General features: G+C 41.0%; 1 long non-coding RNA gene across 2 annotated transcripts; it reads right to left on the bottom strand.

The window, feature by feature from the left end:
* Window positions 1-1,095: 1,095 nt before the first annotated feature.
* Window positions 1,096-5,575, bottom strand: LOC115893225. 2 transcript variants are annotated; one of them, XR_004053202.1, is made up of 5 exons: window positions 5,429-5,575; window positions 5,255-5,347; window positions 2,466-2,640; window positions 1,782-1,858; window positions 1,096-1,646 (listed from the first exon to the last, which is right to left on the bottom strand). It is a non-coding gene; the product is annotated as an uncharacterized LOC115893225 (long non-coding RNA). The 2 variants fall into 2 exon arrangements; XR_004053203.1 differs by having other exon boundaries at window positions 2,522-2,640.
* Window positions 5,576-15,626: the final 10,051 nt, after the last annotated feature.

The raw sequence follows: 15,626 nt of genomic DNA, 5'->3' as shown, positions 1-15,626 counted from the left end.
AGGGGAAATTAGGCTGCCTGTTTTCCCTAAAGTTGTGTCAAGGTGATAGCTTATGCTGTTTCATCAAACACTGGGCAGGGCTTAGGTGACATGTCAACCATTTCGAATTTTGCATTAACAATCTCTGAATGAAATAAAAACTCTAAATTATATTCAGTTTAGGGAATTGGATCCTAAGTGTAAAGTTAGAAAATTGGAGATGGTTCGTTATTTGGATGAATTTGGTTTTGCATTTAGCTGATGCTTTGTTTTGTCTATCAATCTGTCTATTGTTTTTTTCCAATCACCTTTTTGAAGTGTACTTTTTATGCAATAATAGGTATCTTTTAAAGTATAGAGTTCATCGAGTTTTGTATATATTTAGGTAACTACCACTCTAAGCAAGATATAGGACATTTCCATCCCCTCCAACTGTTCCTCATGCCACTCTCAAAGTGACAAGGAAGAATGCCCATCAGAGACTGTCATTCTTAGGAGAAAACATATCCTTTAAATCCAGTTGTAACAGTGTGGTTTTCCTTTAACAAAAGCAACACTCACTGTAATGACTTTATTATAAGTAGACACACGCAGGCAGTCAATGCACTCCTGCAATGACTGGCAGCTCAAAGAGGAGGAGGGGAAGAGACAGTGGAGGTGGGCGGATGGATGGTGGGCAGCGGTTTATTATAACCACAATCAGCTCAGGATGCTGGTATTGGCCTCAGAGGGACTTGGCTTCCTGTGGTGTTAGCAAAAGGGATAAATTATAGTCGACATCTGCAATGAAGGACAGCAAGATGACCTGGAGGGGAAAATGTCAGATGTGGTAGAGGTCAGAGAGCCTGGTTATTCAACAAATGCAGGTTTGGAGCAGAGATCAAAGGCAGCTGCCAGAGAGTAAAATGGTGTTAGAGGTATGTGCTCAGTAATAAGTATACGGATATACCTAATACTGGTCAAGGTATTGAGCCGTCAATAAATCAAACAATTCTGCCTGGGCAAGGCAGACATATGACTTCATGGTGGTGGATGTAGTGGATGATAGGATGAAACAAAGGCAAGGAAGCTGCTGATTTCAATTAAAAAGGGTTTATTTTTGATGAGATAGGTCTGAATTCTTTTCCCACCACATCTCTGTGGGCGTTTGATATTGTTCAGACAGCTCAATTAGAGGATTTTGATGCCTTTAGTGGCTCAATCAATCATCTGTAGTAAGGCTTGGATTGTTTGCATGCTGTAATGTGCTGGTGAAGATGGCAGTTAGCTCTTTCATTATAAGAATGGTAGGACTGCAGCAGGGGAAACACTCAAGCTATTTCTGATTTAAATGTCTACACATGATCCGATCTGAAAAGAATAGTTTGGAAGACAAATAAGAAAAAAGTCTCAGTTTTGCCCATGTGCCAGGCTCTATTTATTTTTTAATTATTCCATTTATGCCACATTATCTAAATTGAAATACTTGCAACTTGGTCCATAAGACATCTGACAAGTAAGGACTTCTCTGGAGAGTGGATTCAGGATAGTTAAAATAGATTCCTCCAGTGGATACTGTGATCAAATTTCACAGTTCAGCTTAATTTTCCAAAGCAAGAGGATTTTGGTGATGCCAGGACATACGCAAAGCCTCCAGCAGTGGTGGTACATTGGTGTTTTCTGCCATCCTGACAAGGAAAAATGCCAGCAATTTAGTTAATCCTACAGGCTCTCCATGGAATGCCTGAATTTCCATTTGAGAGAGTCACCGTGTCTCACCAGAATTCAATCCATTAAGCTTTATTTGTGGACTTTCTCCTTACCTCCTCATAGAGTGAGGTGCACCTTTTACAGTGCACTAAAATATCTTATCCGTTCCATGCCATATGAGTGCTTCTTCCTATTTAAATAAAATAAATAATTCTTAAATATGCATGTATTCTTTGCATAGACATGTGCTTGTATTAGCAACTGTTTGTTGTGGTTTTTGTTAGTTCGCAGCAAATCAATGTGCTCCATGGTTATATTTCTCCTATGACAGAAGCCTGTTAGTTCACTTTTAGTACATGCTAATTCTCCTAAGACTAGCATCCTCAACTCATTTCCTTGGAGACAGTAATAAAATCCCAAATGTATCAGGATCGGAAGATAGTACCACTCAGGAAATTTTACTTACGATTTTTTACAAGTATATTCTGATTAAGCAAAAAAGCACGTACAATCTCCCTCTCTAATTCTCCAAATCACCTTTTAAATACAGTCCCCTCTCTTTTCCCTAACCTTTGGAGGAACTAGTTTTCTTCTCTCTCAATTATGTTTTCATTCTTTAAATGTGGTTGGATAACAATGACTTTAACTTTCCATCTTACAGCTGTTAAAGACCTTGACCTGTTGGTCCCAATAAAAGAGTTATGAACCATGCCCTGCTAAATGACTTCACTCCCCGTCTCTCCCTTCACCCAGATAAATTCCCTTGGTGGGTGATAAAACACTGGATTGAAACGGACACATTTGGTCTCTGTTAAAGCTATTTATGGTGATTTCTCTGCTGCGAGCATTATACTTAGGGCAACCAGATGCTCTTCTTTTGGGGTCCATCTCGTAACATGTTCTCTCAGTATTCCGAGAACTCCTTTGGGGCCAGGAAATGATCTCCTCTCCGTGAGAGCAGTTACATAACAGCTTCATCCAGGAGAAGCAGAGCATATAGAGAAAAAAAATAGCACAAAATGGAAAAGCACATTCAGTTTTTTAAAGAAAGCATTTAAAAAATCCCATTTGATTTCTCTTTGTCCACATTCTTAGCTCCTTTTAGTGAGGTACTTTAGAAATGGGCTGGCAGTTGTGCAGAGGGTGTGAATGATTTCTCACTGTTTGCTCTTTTGTTTCTGAAAGATTACAAACTGGGCGAGCCATCTAAAGGCTCAGGTAAACAGACGTAGATGTCAGAGTTTATTCTGAGACTCTGCATTCTCAGTTTTTCTGATAAATACATTGTTGCACTTTTCTCCTTTCATCCTCTTGATGATTATTACACCAGTTAAAGACATTTAAAATGAATCCTCCACCCCTAGTCTTCTCTGAGAGCAGCCTTAGGCTTTTATGCTGCTATGGCTACATAAATATTAATATCTGTTTGAAGAAGACGTTTTTAAAGAACAGAGTATTTTTTAAAATAGACTTAGTTTTTTAGTGCAGTTTTAGGTTCACAGCAAAATTGAGCAGAAGGAACAGAGATATTCTACGTATCCCCTGCCCCCACAACACGTGTAGCCTTCTCCATCATCATCCCTGGCCACTGAAGCGGTAACTTTGTCGCAACTGATGAGCCTGCATTGATGCATCATTATCACCCAGAGTCCCCAGTTACATTAGGGATCACTCTTGGTGGTGTACCTTCCATGGGTTTGGAGAAATGTCAATAAAATGTATTCTCCACTGCCACTAGGACAGTGTATTTTTTTTGTTTTTTTTTTTTTTTTGAGATGGAGTCTTGCTCTGTCGCCCAGGCTGGAGTGCAGTGGCACGATCTCAGCTCACTGCAAGCTCCGCCTCCTGGGTTCAAGTGATTCTCCTGCCTCAGCCTCCTGAGTAGCCGGGATTACAGGCACCTGCCACCATGCCCGGCTAATTTTTTAATTTTTAGTAGAGACAGGGGTTTCACTATGTTGGCGAGGCTGGTCTCGAACTCCTGACCTCAGGTGATCCACCCACCTATCCTTCCGAAAATGTTGGGATTACAGGCGTGAGCCACCGTGCCCAGCTGTGTCTCTGAGAATTCTGCAACCAATGAATTCCCAATTCTCTGTGAATGGGAGGAAGAGCCCACCTCACAGAAGCTGGTGTACATAGCAAAAATGGTCTAGAAAGGTAGATCAACAGCACCCAGACACACGACAGGTAATTAAGTCTGTCCCATAACTACATCATCCAGAACAGGTGGATTTCTCTTCCAGAAGAGTGACTGCAAAAAAAAGAAAAGCGATTGGTTTCCTATCTGATGCAACTGGACCCAGCTAATCTACGGACAGCTAAAAGTGGAGAGTCACAAAAAAGGATGCATAATAATTTACGCATTACATTTACGTGTACTTTAAAGGACGCATATGCATATTCACTCTTGAATATGATGAGGTATGTTCAGGGCATTCTCTAAGTATTGTTGTGCTGATTGGAATACCTTTATTTCTTTGTTGCATAAACTGTGTACGTAACGTATCTTCCATAATTGCCAGTGTCAGTGTCTTTAAATGGAGAACTTTAAGAATCAGAATGAGAATGTGAATTGAGAATTGAAAGTCCATTGAAAAGCATTCTGAGGATAGAATCTTTCTTTACTTTTGTGACTTTACAGTTGGACAGTTGTAAGCTTCCTAATTCCTCAGCAGTTTTAGTTACTTGCCTCTATTGTATCTTTTCAAAATAATAAATTTAAAAAATTAGGATTTAATTGGCTTTCCTCATATTTTATTCAATTACGAATTTGCAATAACAAGTACAATGGTCCTAACTAGGTTTCAGAACAAACACAACTGATTCTTAATAAGAATATAACTCCATGGGTGTGAGCAGACACGCAGATACACACTACAGAGAAGCAGCCAATTAACTACACGTGAAAAAAGGTTTTGGCGTTTTAGCACCAGCTTTGCCTTGGGTGGCCTGCAAAACTGTGGTATTATTAATGATCTACGCTGTGTGACAACGGAAAACAACATGTAAGGTTTTCATTGAGCAATGATGTGTAGCTCCTACTTTTAGTATAAATTTGTTACAAGTGAATGTAAAGTACAGCACTTACTTAAGTTGGCTTGACAACTCAAAAGGGATTTGTTTCTTTTTGCTGAGAAAAACAGAATAGCTCTCACCTGTAATACTAGCACTTTGGGAGGCCAAGGCAGGGGAGATCACTTGAAGCCATGAGTTCGAGATCAACCTGAGCAACATAGCGAGAACCCTTCTCTACAAAAAAAAAAAAAAAAAAAAAAAAGTTAGCTGGGTATGGTGTCACGCACCTACAGTCTCAGCTACTTGGGAGGCTGAGGTGGGAAGATCACTAGAGTCCAGGACTTTCATGCTACAGTGAGCTATGATTGCACCACTGCATTCCAGCCTGAGCAACAGAGTGAGACCCTGTCTCTAAAAAAATGTACATGACTTGGAGTCAGAAAACCTAGGTCCAAGTCTCCACTCTTCTATTCACTAGCTGGGTGAGCTCAGGCTTCACTTGAACACCATCTCAATGTGCCCATCTGGGTGTCTGAAAGTTGTATTCTGAGTAAAGCTTTACACTCACCTTTACACGGGGGGTCCAAAGCCATCACTATTATGAGAGGAGAATTTGAGGAAAAGCATCAGTTCTGCAGGAAATTTACTGGGTTAGTCAGGGCTGTAAGTTAGAAATGATAGACTTCAACTCTCGGTGACTAAACAGAAAAAGAGTTTGTCAAAAGGATATAGAGTAACTTACGGAAGTTTTGGGAGGGCTGCAGTGCCAAGCCAGAGGTAATCAACATCCCAAGTCCTGAATCAGAACTGGTTTTCAGCTGCCACCGAGACATAGATGCAAACATTTGTACCACTGTACACCAGAGAATCATTTTTAGCCTGACCAAAGCTGACAAACACTCCCCACCCGCACCGCCCCCAGTTCTTGTGTCAAGGACTCAACCTTGTAGCCACTGCCCTCTGCTGCCACTTCATGATAGAGTTTGGGGCGGGGGGGGGGGGGGGGGAGAGAGAGAGAGAGAGACAGAGAGAGAGAGAGAGAGAGAGAGAGAGAGAAACTCTCCTCATTTTTTCCTGACTCCAGTGTGGATGGGTCTTTTTTTTGCTGAAACCTTGGTTACAAATTTGATTCTGGCTGTAAATAATGCTAGGAGAGCAAGTACCGATCGTTTATTTTCAGCGTTGATAGCAAGTTCTTTAGATAAGAATGCACCAAACATAGAAGCAGCCAAAATGAATGTCAGATATCCACCTAGGCAGAAAACAGCCATGCTGAAACCACCATGCGTAGGAAGGTTGAGAGATTTGTGCTTAAGTGAATAGAAAGTGTTCAGAAAGGAGAATCAAGAAAACCTCTTTCCTCACTTTGGAAGGAGGCAACGCACGGAATCACCCAAAGCTGGAGGGAATTCAATCATGGTGATAGTTGGGAATTGCAGCTTTACATCTGTTCTCAAGGTAAGGAGAACAATTGAGATGGCCACCCCTTTAAGGGTGATGAATGAACACTTCTATCTGCCTACTGGAATGGAAATCAGAATAGGATGTATCCCTAATGGGATAATGGAACAGTGCTACTGTGCTTTAATTTCCGAATTTTAGTAGGATTTAGGCAGCTGTGATTAACCTGACAAATCAAGGAGAGGATAGTGCGAAGGGATCCAAACAGCTGAGCCAACCTGGCACTCCTTCCTCCTGCATCCTTGAGGGCCTCATCAGACAAGACTCTTGGTATAGATTCTCTGTCAGGCTTCCAAGGCTAGGTCCCCACGGTGCTGAATGCTGAAGTCAGGGCCAAGATTCTCTTGGCTGTAGTTCTCTCGTGTGCCCATGGAGGCTGTCTCTAATCCTATTTTGGAATGGGATGCAGTCAGGAAGATCTCATTCAGAGATAATCAGCCAGCAGTTATCACACCCAAGGTGGTCTTTGGATTATGAGGCATTTATATATTTAGCAAATATTTGTTGAACACGCACAGGACTTGAGATACAGGACTAGGTATTGCGATTAGAGAGGCACACACAGCCTTGGACTCAGGAAGATTAAAGGAAGAGACTAACGCATTACCTGGAACGCTGAACTGCAAGGGACTCCTTTATATGTTAGTGTAAAAAGGAAATGTTTCCGTTTGCATATTGGGCTGCCCTGGACTGTGAAAATCCCCCTCCTCAGGGAGCTGATTGTGTCTGTGAGTGAGCTGATGAGCACCGAGCCTGGTTAGCATTATTGGTTACGAGGGTAGATGAGGCTCGTAAGCCTTAGCGCAACCTTTTGGAACCAGCTGCAGCCAAATCCCAAATCTCAGGGTGCAAGTGCCAGATCTATTTGGGACAGCCTGGTTGGGAATCTTTTAGTTGCCAATTTAAGGTTAAAATAATACTCTTTATGTTTCAACTTCTGCCAGGCTGAGTCCTTTGTGGCTTATTTTGCATTGTTTAAGCACATGGAGAAATGAGCTCAGGTGGTCAAAAGAATTCTAATGAAGTTGAGTTTCAACTTCAATTGTTTCGTATCTGAGACTCTCCCCTAAAGAGAGGAACTGTTTTCCCTGGGTCCTGCCGGCTCTTTTATTGTAACAGTGAGAAAGTCCATCCCGTGGCTTTCTATTCTGAAAAACAAAAGATCTGATGCTCATTGAGACTGATCTTAGGCACAGGCCCTGGGATGTGGAATAGAGCCTTCCTTTTACAGTAGAAATTTCTGAGCAAGAATTTTGGGGACTTTGATGAAGGTCCAGGCACTTCGTGGGCGGAGTATGAATATGCAGTGCTATAGGTGATGAAACTCAGTTTCTTGGTGTTTATAAGCAACAGCTAACCCTCCTCTAGTGCTTATCTCTCAAGCACAGTTCTAAGTTTGTACATATATTTGAAATCTATGACAAATTCTATAAGTTTGACACTGTTATCATCATGCTCATATTCAGGTGGAAAGACTAAGGTGCAGAAGCTAAGCGCCTGCCTGAGTTTCCTACAGGTAAGTGGAAAAGAGGTGGCCAACCCCAGAGCTTGAGCCTTTTGCTGCTATGCCACACTGGGTTTGAAGGGTAGTTTTCTTGAGAGTGGAGGAGACACAGTGATTGGACAGTGACGCTCTGCTGCCATAGGCCAGGAATTCTGTTTCATTATGACCCAGGCACATCACCTTGTGGTTTCTTTATGCAGAGATCAGCTTCCATGATGTAGCGGGAGAAGAAATGGACATAAGAGGAACAAGGTCCAGTGTGTCATCCCTCTTCTTACTCTGATCATTCTCACATTCGTCTCTAAGTTTCTTGAGGTTAGTGGTGATGTCTTATTCAGTGTCATAACCTTTTATTAGACAGGCGATACCTTAGCATGCAATGTGTAAGGGAATGACTGAAACACTCTTCGGGGAGTTCTGGCTACCTGTGGGTGGGCCTGTGGGCTGCTTTAGGAATATTTGATGAAAATATTTTTATTTGCAGATGTGTTCACAAATCTCTAGCACTTTGGGCATCACTGGTGCTAGCATATTTCATGCTAATGATTTGGTGGGATTTGCAGCTCTTTCTAAAGAAAGAAAGAAAGGATGCTTGCCTACTTTATTTAGGAAGCAGTCTGGTGATCTCGTGTCTAGGTTGAAGACTCCCAGAACAGTCTTGATGTCCTTTATTGTAGTGAGAGCTGAGGTCTGACAGGGTGAAATATCCAACTGTAGCAGTAGAGCATACATTGGTAAATGAAATCTCTCTGCTCTCTTTCCTAATTGAATGTCAGTTTTAGTGGGAGAGGGGTGGTCACATATCCACCTAAAAATGATCACCCTTCTGAACAACTAGCAGTGGTCATTTTTCATGGTGCCAGCCAGAGAGATTTGAATTGAGGATTTCATGGCAAGCTTTTGAGTTTCAGATATAAGTACGCTTCCTCCTTATTTTATTACTCTTTCCTTCTGAAATAATGATTGGAGTCTGGGGATGCTGCAACCGTTTTGTTACAGTGAGGCAACAATCAAGTAACCAAATCCAACATTCACCAGAAGGCAGAGAAGAATGCAAGAGTCTGGGTCCTTGACCACACATTTGAAAAGCTGAAGTAGCTCTGGGGGGTTTCAATTCAGATTTCTTTTTATGTGGAAAAATAAACATTTAGGTCAGAGCTTCTGTAAATCAAGTTTTTTGTTAGTTATAGATGAATGTAATTCTTACTGATCTAGATTGGCATCTTTAGTCCTTGAAATCAGTAAAATGTTGAAGACTGAAGTAGAAGCTGGCAATAATCATTATACAATGTGTGGAAATAACCAGCCAAAGTAGCACATTTAAGAGACCTATTGCAAACATGTGTTTTTAACGAGAGAATAGCATGTTTCCAAATAATTGCACCAGGAAGGCTTTAATCTAACGCACAAGTAGTATACACTAAGTTTTTGAGAATTATGACGTGAAATAAAGATGTCTCATAGTTGACTGACTGATGAAGAATATTTAATCTGGAAAGTAAAACATTCGTGAATCCACCATTGTTCAGGGGAGGATGGACTTTAGTTTTAAACACCAATATGAGTTATGCAGACAAAAATACGCATAAATGGATAAAAATACAATTTATCTAGTTCCTTCCAGTTGTAGGCTTGGGATCAGCAGCATAGCCTCACTTGGGAATTTGTAGAAATGCAAATTATTTTGTCCTATTACAGACCGACTGACTTGGAAATGCTAGGAGTTGTATTTTAACAAGCTCTCTAGGTGATGTTGATGCGAGTTAAAGATTGAGAATCATTGCTTTAGATTCATTTCCATGCTTTAGATTAATTTCCGTATGTTAGACTAACCAAGACTGTTGCCCCCCACCTACCAAATTCTAGGGTGGCACACATCTTCCTGATTTGTAGCTTGGCCTCCTGGTGATCACCTCCAGAGGGAATATCCTGTGATGGTAAATTAAGAAGTTGGCATTCTGCATTTCGAATCAATGTCGTGTAAGATGTAGTCCCTTCCTCCCCAGGGCCCTAGGTGAACCACTCATATCATGTTCCTAAATTTGAGTTAATTCTTTTACCAAGGGGAGCCTCATTCTGAAGCATTAGACCTCTCTTTATTCATCTTTCCTACAATAAGAGCATTCCAAATCATAATAAAGTTTAGTTTTTTTTTTATTTGAAAAGACTTTCCAAAGCTAAAAAAATCAGATTTGCCACCAATAATCCAGAATGTAAACAATCCAGCATCAGCTAATTAGCTATTTTTTTTCTTTGACACAGAATCTTGCTTTCTTGCCCAGGCTAGAGTACAGTGGCACGAACTCAGCTCACTACAACCTCTGCCTCCTGGGTTCAAGTGATTCTCCTTCCTCAGCCTCCTGAGTAGCTGGGATTACAGGTGCGCGCTTCCATGCCTGACTAATTTTTGTATTTTTAGTAGAGATGGCATTTCACCATGTTGGCCAGGCTGGTCTTGAACTCCTGACCTCAAGTGATCCCCCCCACCTCAGCCTTCTAGAGTGCTGGGATCACAGGCATAGCCACCATGCCTGGCTAGCTAATCAGCTATTGACAATACGTAGATAAGACGGAGAATATGGCAAATATATTTTTCTGGCTAATTAAGATGATTTGCTGGTTTAAACACTTTAGAATAAAGTTTAGCTGTACAACTAAACTCAACATACATTAATAAAAAGGTTAATAATATATAGGGGGCTTTGTTTGTTTACCTGTTTATACTAAAAGCTATCAAAATTAATGACTTATTTTTTTCCTCATAAAATCTCTTGAAGATGAAATATATTTACCTCTAAGTCTGATTTGATTTATTCTGGCAGAGAATGTCCTGAATCTTCCCTGCTTTATGACTACATTGTAATTCTTGTCCCTGAAGACGAAAGCAGGTGAATGCAAGAGAAGAATTTGAGGGCTGGGCACAGTGGTTCACGGTGGTTCATCCCAGCACTTTGGGAGGTCGAGGCAGGTGGATCACCTGAGGTCAGGAGTTCGAGACCAGCCTGGCCAACATGGTGAAACCCCCGTCTCCACTAATAATATAAAAATTAGCCTGGTATGGTGGCATGCTCCTGTAATCCCAGCTACTCGGAAGGCTGAGGCAGGAGAATCGCTTGAACCCCGGGGAGGCAGAGGTTGCAGTGAGCCGAGCTTGCACCACTGCACTCCAATCTGGGCGACAGAGGGAGACTCCATTTCAAAAGAAAAAAAAGAAGAATTTGAGGATGGTACAGCTTCCATTAGAAAAGAACTAATGCTTGAGTGGGAAATATGTTCAGTAGAGGTTGGGCCACTTTTTGTTTAAGACGTTTGACTTTCATAAGTAAAATTAATTTCTGATTTTATCATTTTTTTTTCTGGTGTATGTTTTTACCAGAAAACAGATGCATATATGTTAGTGTGGTGAGATGTGTGGAAATAATAGGACTCAGCTAAAAATAGAGAGTAGTGAATGCTAATTAAATATACAATGAACCCTTATTGTAACATGATCTGCTGTAACAATGTATTTAAAAGAGCACAAGTCCACCTGGATCTGTTTAACAGTGATGTCGCTACCGATACATTAGTAAACTCTGTTTTAAAAAGTCACAACACAGAGAAAAAGAATAAAACAGTGATTACCAGGAGCGGGAGAGAGAGAGAGATACAGGTCAGAGGACACAAAGGATGAACAAGTCTAGAGATCTAATATACAACATGAGAACTGTACTGAATAATATCGTACTGTACTTGGGATTTTTGCCAAAAGAATAGATTTTAGGTGCTCTTGCCACAAAGAAAAAATTGATAACTATGTGTGATGATGGACATGTTAAATTTGCTTGGCTATAGTGACTTTTCACTGTCCATATATACAGTTATGTGCTGCATAACCATGTTTCAGGTAACCATGGACTACATACACAAAGTAGGCCTCATAAGATTATGGGCCAGGTGCGGTGGCTCACACCTGTAATCCTAGCACTTGGGGAGGCGGAGGTGGGCAGATCACAAGGTCAAGAGATTGAGACCACCCTGGCCAGCATGGTGAAACCCCGTCTCTACTGAAAATACAAAAATTAGCTGGGCTTGGTGGTACACACCTGTAGTCCCAGCTACTCAGGAGGCTGAGGCAGGAGAATCGTTTGAACCTGGGAGGCGGAGGTTGCAGTGAGCCAAGATCGCTCCACTGCACTCCAGCCTGGCAACAGAGTGAGACTGTCTCAATAAAAAAAAAAGATTATAATAGAGCAGAAAAATTCCTATCACCTAGTGAAGTCTTGTCCATGGTAATATTGTAGAGCAACAATTACTTATGTGCTTGTGCTGTAAACAAGCTGGTGTAAACAAACCTACCGTGCTGCCAGTTGTACAAACGTAGAACATGTATAATCATGTACATACAGAATACTTGATAATGACAATAAATGACGATGTCACTGATGTATGTATTAACTATACTATTTATGTTAATTTTAGAGTGTCCTTCTTCTAGTTATAAAAAAACAGTTAACTGTAAACAGCCTCAGTTCCATGCGTGTTATTGCCCCTGAAGACCTTCCAGTGGGACAAGATGCGGCAGTGGAAGACAGTGATATTGATGATCCTGACCCTGAGTAGGCCTAGGCTAACATGTGTGCTTATGTCTTCGTTTTTAATAAGAAAGTTTAAAAAGTAAAAAAAGAATTGAAAATGTTAAAAACAGAAAAAAGCTCATAGAATGAGGATATAAACAAGAAAATATTTTTGTACAGTCGTATAAAGTGTGTTTTAAGCTGTGTTATTACAAAAGAGTAAAAAATTTCAAAAAACTGTAACAGTTTATAAAGTAAAAAAGTTACAGTAAGCTAACATTAATTTATTATTGAAGAAAACATTTTAAAAAATAAATTTAGTGTAGCCTAAGTATACAGTGTGCATAAAGTCTATAGTAGTGGACAGTAATGTCCTAGGCCTTCTCATCACTCACCACTCACTCACTGACTCACCTATAGCAACCTCTGGTCTGCAAGCTCCATTCACGGTAAGTACCATATACAGGTGTACCAATTTTTATTTATGCCATTTTTTTACTGTACCTTTTCTGTGTTTGGATATGTTTAGATACCACATACTTACCACTGTGTTACAATTGTCTACAGTATTCAGTGCAGTAACATGCTGTACAGGTTTGTAGCTTAGGAGCAATAGGTTATGCCATATAGCTGGGTGTGTAATGGGCTGTACCATCTAAGTTTGGGTAAGCGCACTCTGTGGTGTTCACACAATGATGAAATTGCCTACCCACATGTTTCTCGGAACATACCCCTGTTGTTAGCGACACATAGCGGTGTGTATATCAAAACATATTATACACCTTAAATATGTAAAATACAATAAAACGTTCATTTTACCCTGTTTCTTGGGGTCTGGAATGCTATCATTTTATTGAGGATTCAAAGTGTTTATGCCAGATTGTAGTAGTCTATGTCCTAAAAGGCGGACTGATGTTCAGTAGGCAGGTGCCAGTAGGGACATGGATGCCCCTTCAATTCCCATCATTAAATATTTTAACTATCAACCTTGAATAAGCACAACTTTGAATAGCGTAGCTGGGAAAGCATGGCTAAGAAAAGAATAGTGTAGCTGGGAAAGCATGGCTGAGAGTAATTGCTCCAGCTTTTCCTGGAATCTGGAAATATTTTCACTGTTGGACATACCCAGATAGGACACAGCATTTAGATTCTATGCTGGGAGTCCGGATTATACAAAAAAGAAGGTTTGGGGTAGAGAGGAGAGAAAAGCATTAAGTGAGTGAAGGTAGACTAAAGATTCAATTTAGAAAATACTAGGGCAGAGTGAAGGGAAGCAGGCAGGGATGTTCATGGTACCAAGATAACTCCAATGGGCCATCTGATGGGCTCCGATTTTACCCGTCTAGGCCAGATGTGCCACCTATATATATTCCCATTTTCATTTGTCTGTCTTTATTGCTATGCCTCCTATTTTATAGAGACCTTCTGTTGTTGGTGATAGAAGGTTTTAAATCTAGTAATGAAACCACCCAGCTGTAAAAGTGTTTATGCCATAGGATTCGGTTCCAGGCAGGTTGACTTTGGAGCTCAGGGGTAAAGGTATTTCTAGTCTACGTCTTTTGTACTTAGGAAAATAAATACACCAAGAAGACAAGCCTGGGGCAGTGATTTACTCAGCCTCTACAGACTTCTGCATAAAATGAAGACGCCTTAACTGGTTTGCCGGACAAGGAGGCTCCATTCCATATCAACCCTGGTGTTGCTCTTTGAGCTATCCTGAATTATGCTGATAGTGTTTCCTCTGGCATCTCTCATCATTTGAAAACCAAAGAATAGCCTAATCTCTTATTTGCCAGAGTTCAATGAAAACACCACAGTTCTGTTTTTGTCTTGTATAGAGCAAGATCAGCTTTTCGAGTGAAAAATTCAGATTCACAATACTAATGAAGTTATCCTGTGGGTTTCAAACTGTGATCGACAAGGCTTCTCAGGGATGGGATTAGGAAATAAGGGGAACCTCAATTTGGGAGTCTGGGGTGGGAGTCGGGACTTGCCCCTGTTTCCTCTGGAGAAACTCTGTCTCTATTTGCATTATAATGCAATCTCCAATATGATTTTGCTTGATGGCTGTTTTTATGCTAAAAATAAAGTGTGAAAATCTTGATGTGATGGCTATTTGCTTCACAAGAGGATTTCTAGGGCATGCAAAGTGATTCAAATAAAGGCTCCTGGAACCACTGCTTTCTCCAGATGCTTGGATATTTTTGTGGGTTCTGTCTTTGGTGGCTGGGCATTTCCTCTCACCATTCCCCTCCGAACCCCCATTATTTTTTTCCTAAAAAGCTCTGCTCCATAGAGATCCACATAATTTAGCCAACTTGGGTCCTCTCTGCAAGGCGGACACACAAGTCTGTGACTTTGGATTCCCAAGGGTCCATGCACTTTATGAGTCTGTTGGCTCCCGGCACATCAGAAGACTTAACTAGACAGAAGATGGAGAGCTGAAGTGAGATGCCCTCAGGCCCTAGCTTCAACCCTTCTGGGACATGCACACACACACGCACACGTGTAAACAATAAACATTAGCTCTGTTGGATCTTTACCAAATTTTCTCCCTGTTGAGTTTATCTCTCTTCAGCTCCCACTTTCTAACTTGTACACATGGCATTACAATGGTTGTTATTACTGCTACATATAGATTTAACTAAAGAGATTGATGTTTCTTTCTCCCTACAGGTCTGATACAGCTTGGATTTTGTCCAAATCTCATATAGAAATGTAATCTCCAATGTTGGAGGTGGGGCCAGTTGGGAGGTGACTGGATCATGGGGGCTGATTTCTCATGAATGGTTTAGTACCTCCTCGTGATAGTGAGTAGGTTCTCGCGAGATCTGGTTGCTTAAAAGTGTGGGGGCACCTCCCGCCTCGCTCTCTTGCTTCTGCCACCACCATGTGAAACATCTGTTCCCGCTTTACCTTCTGTCATGATTGGAAGCTTCCAAATGATCAGGCTTTAGATATTTCTTTATAGCAATGCAAAAATGGCCTAATGCAAAGACTTGTAAACGATTTCCTCTATAGATGACCTTGTAGATGCCATTTCTAAAGCTCTTACTCCTTCCCACTCTTATTTTGAAGCGTGTTGATCTCCAGGCCTTTTCTCAGAAAGAACTACTCCACTCCTGACTGCTTGCTGTCCTAGTGCCCTTGCAGTGGGCAGCTATGGTGTGATTCCTTAAATTCTGCTGTCTTCCCACTGCCTGGGGTTGTCCATTCTCCACATGTGAATTCTATGTGCCAGAAAGCACAGCTTCTGCTCTCCAGGAATTTGTCCTTGATTGTTATTTTATATCAGTGCCTCCTGATACTGCCGATACAGCCAACTGTCTGGAGAGCTTTTTACAAATACCAAGGCTTAGTCTCTCACTTCTAAGAGTTTTTATTTAACTGGAGGGGTGGGCCCAGGCCTCTATAGTTCG

This window comes from Rhinopithecus roxellana, chromosome 14 (assembly GCF_007565055.1).
Source record: "Rhinopithecus roxellana isolate Shanxi Qingling chromosome 14, ASM756505v1, whole genome shotgun sequence".
Lineage (NCBI taxonomy): Eukaryota > Metazoa > Chordata > Mammalia > Primates > Cercopithecidae > Rhinopithecus > Rhinopithecus roxellana.
The sequence above is the reverse complement of the archived record's forward strand: the minus strand, read 5'-3'. Positions and strand labels throughout refer to the sequence as shown.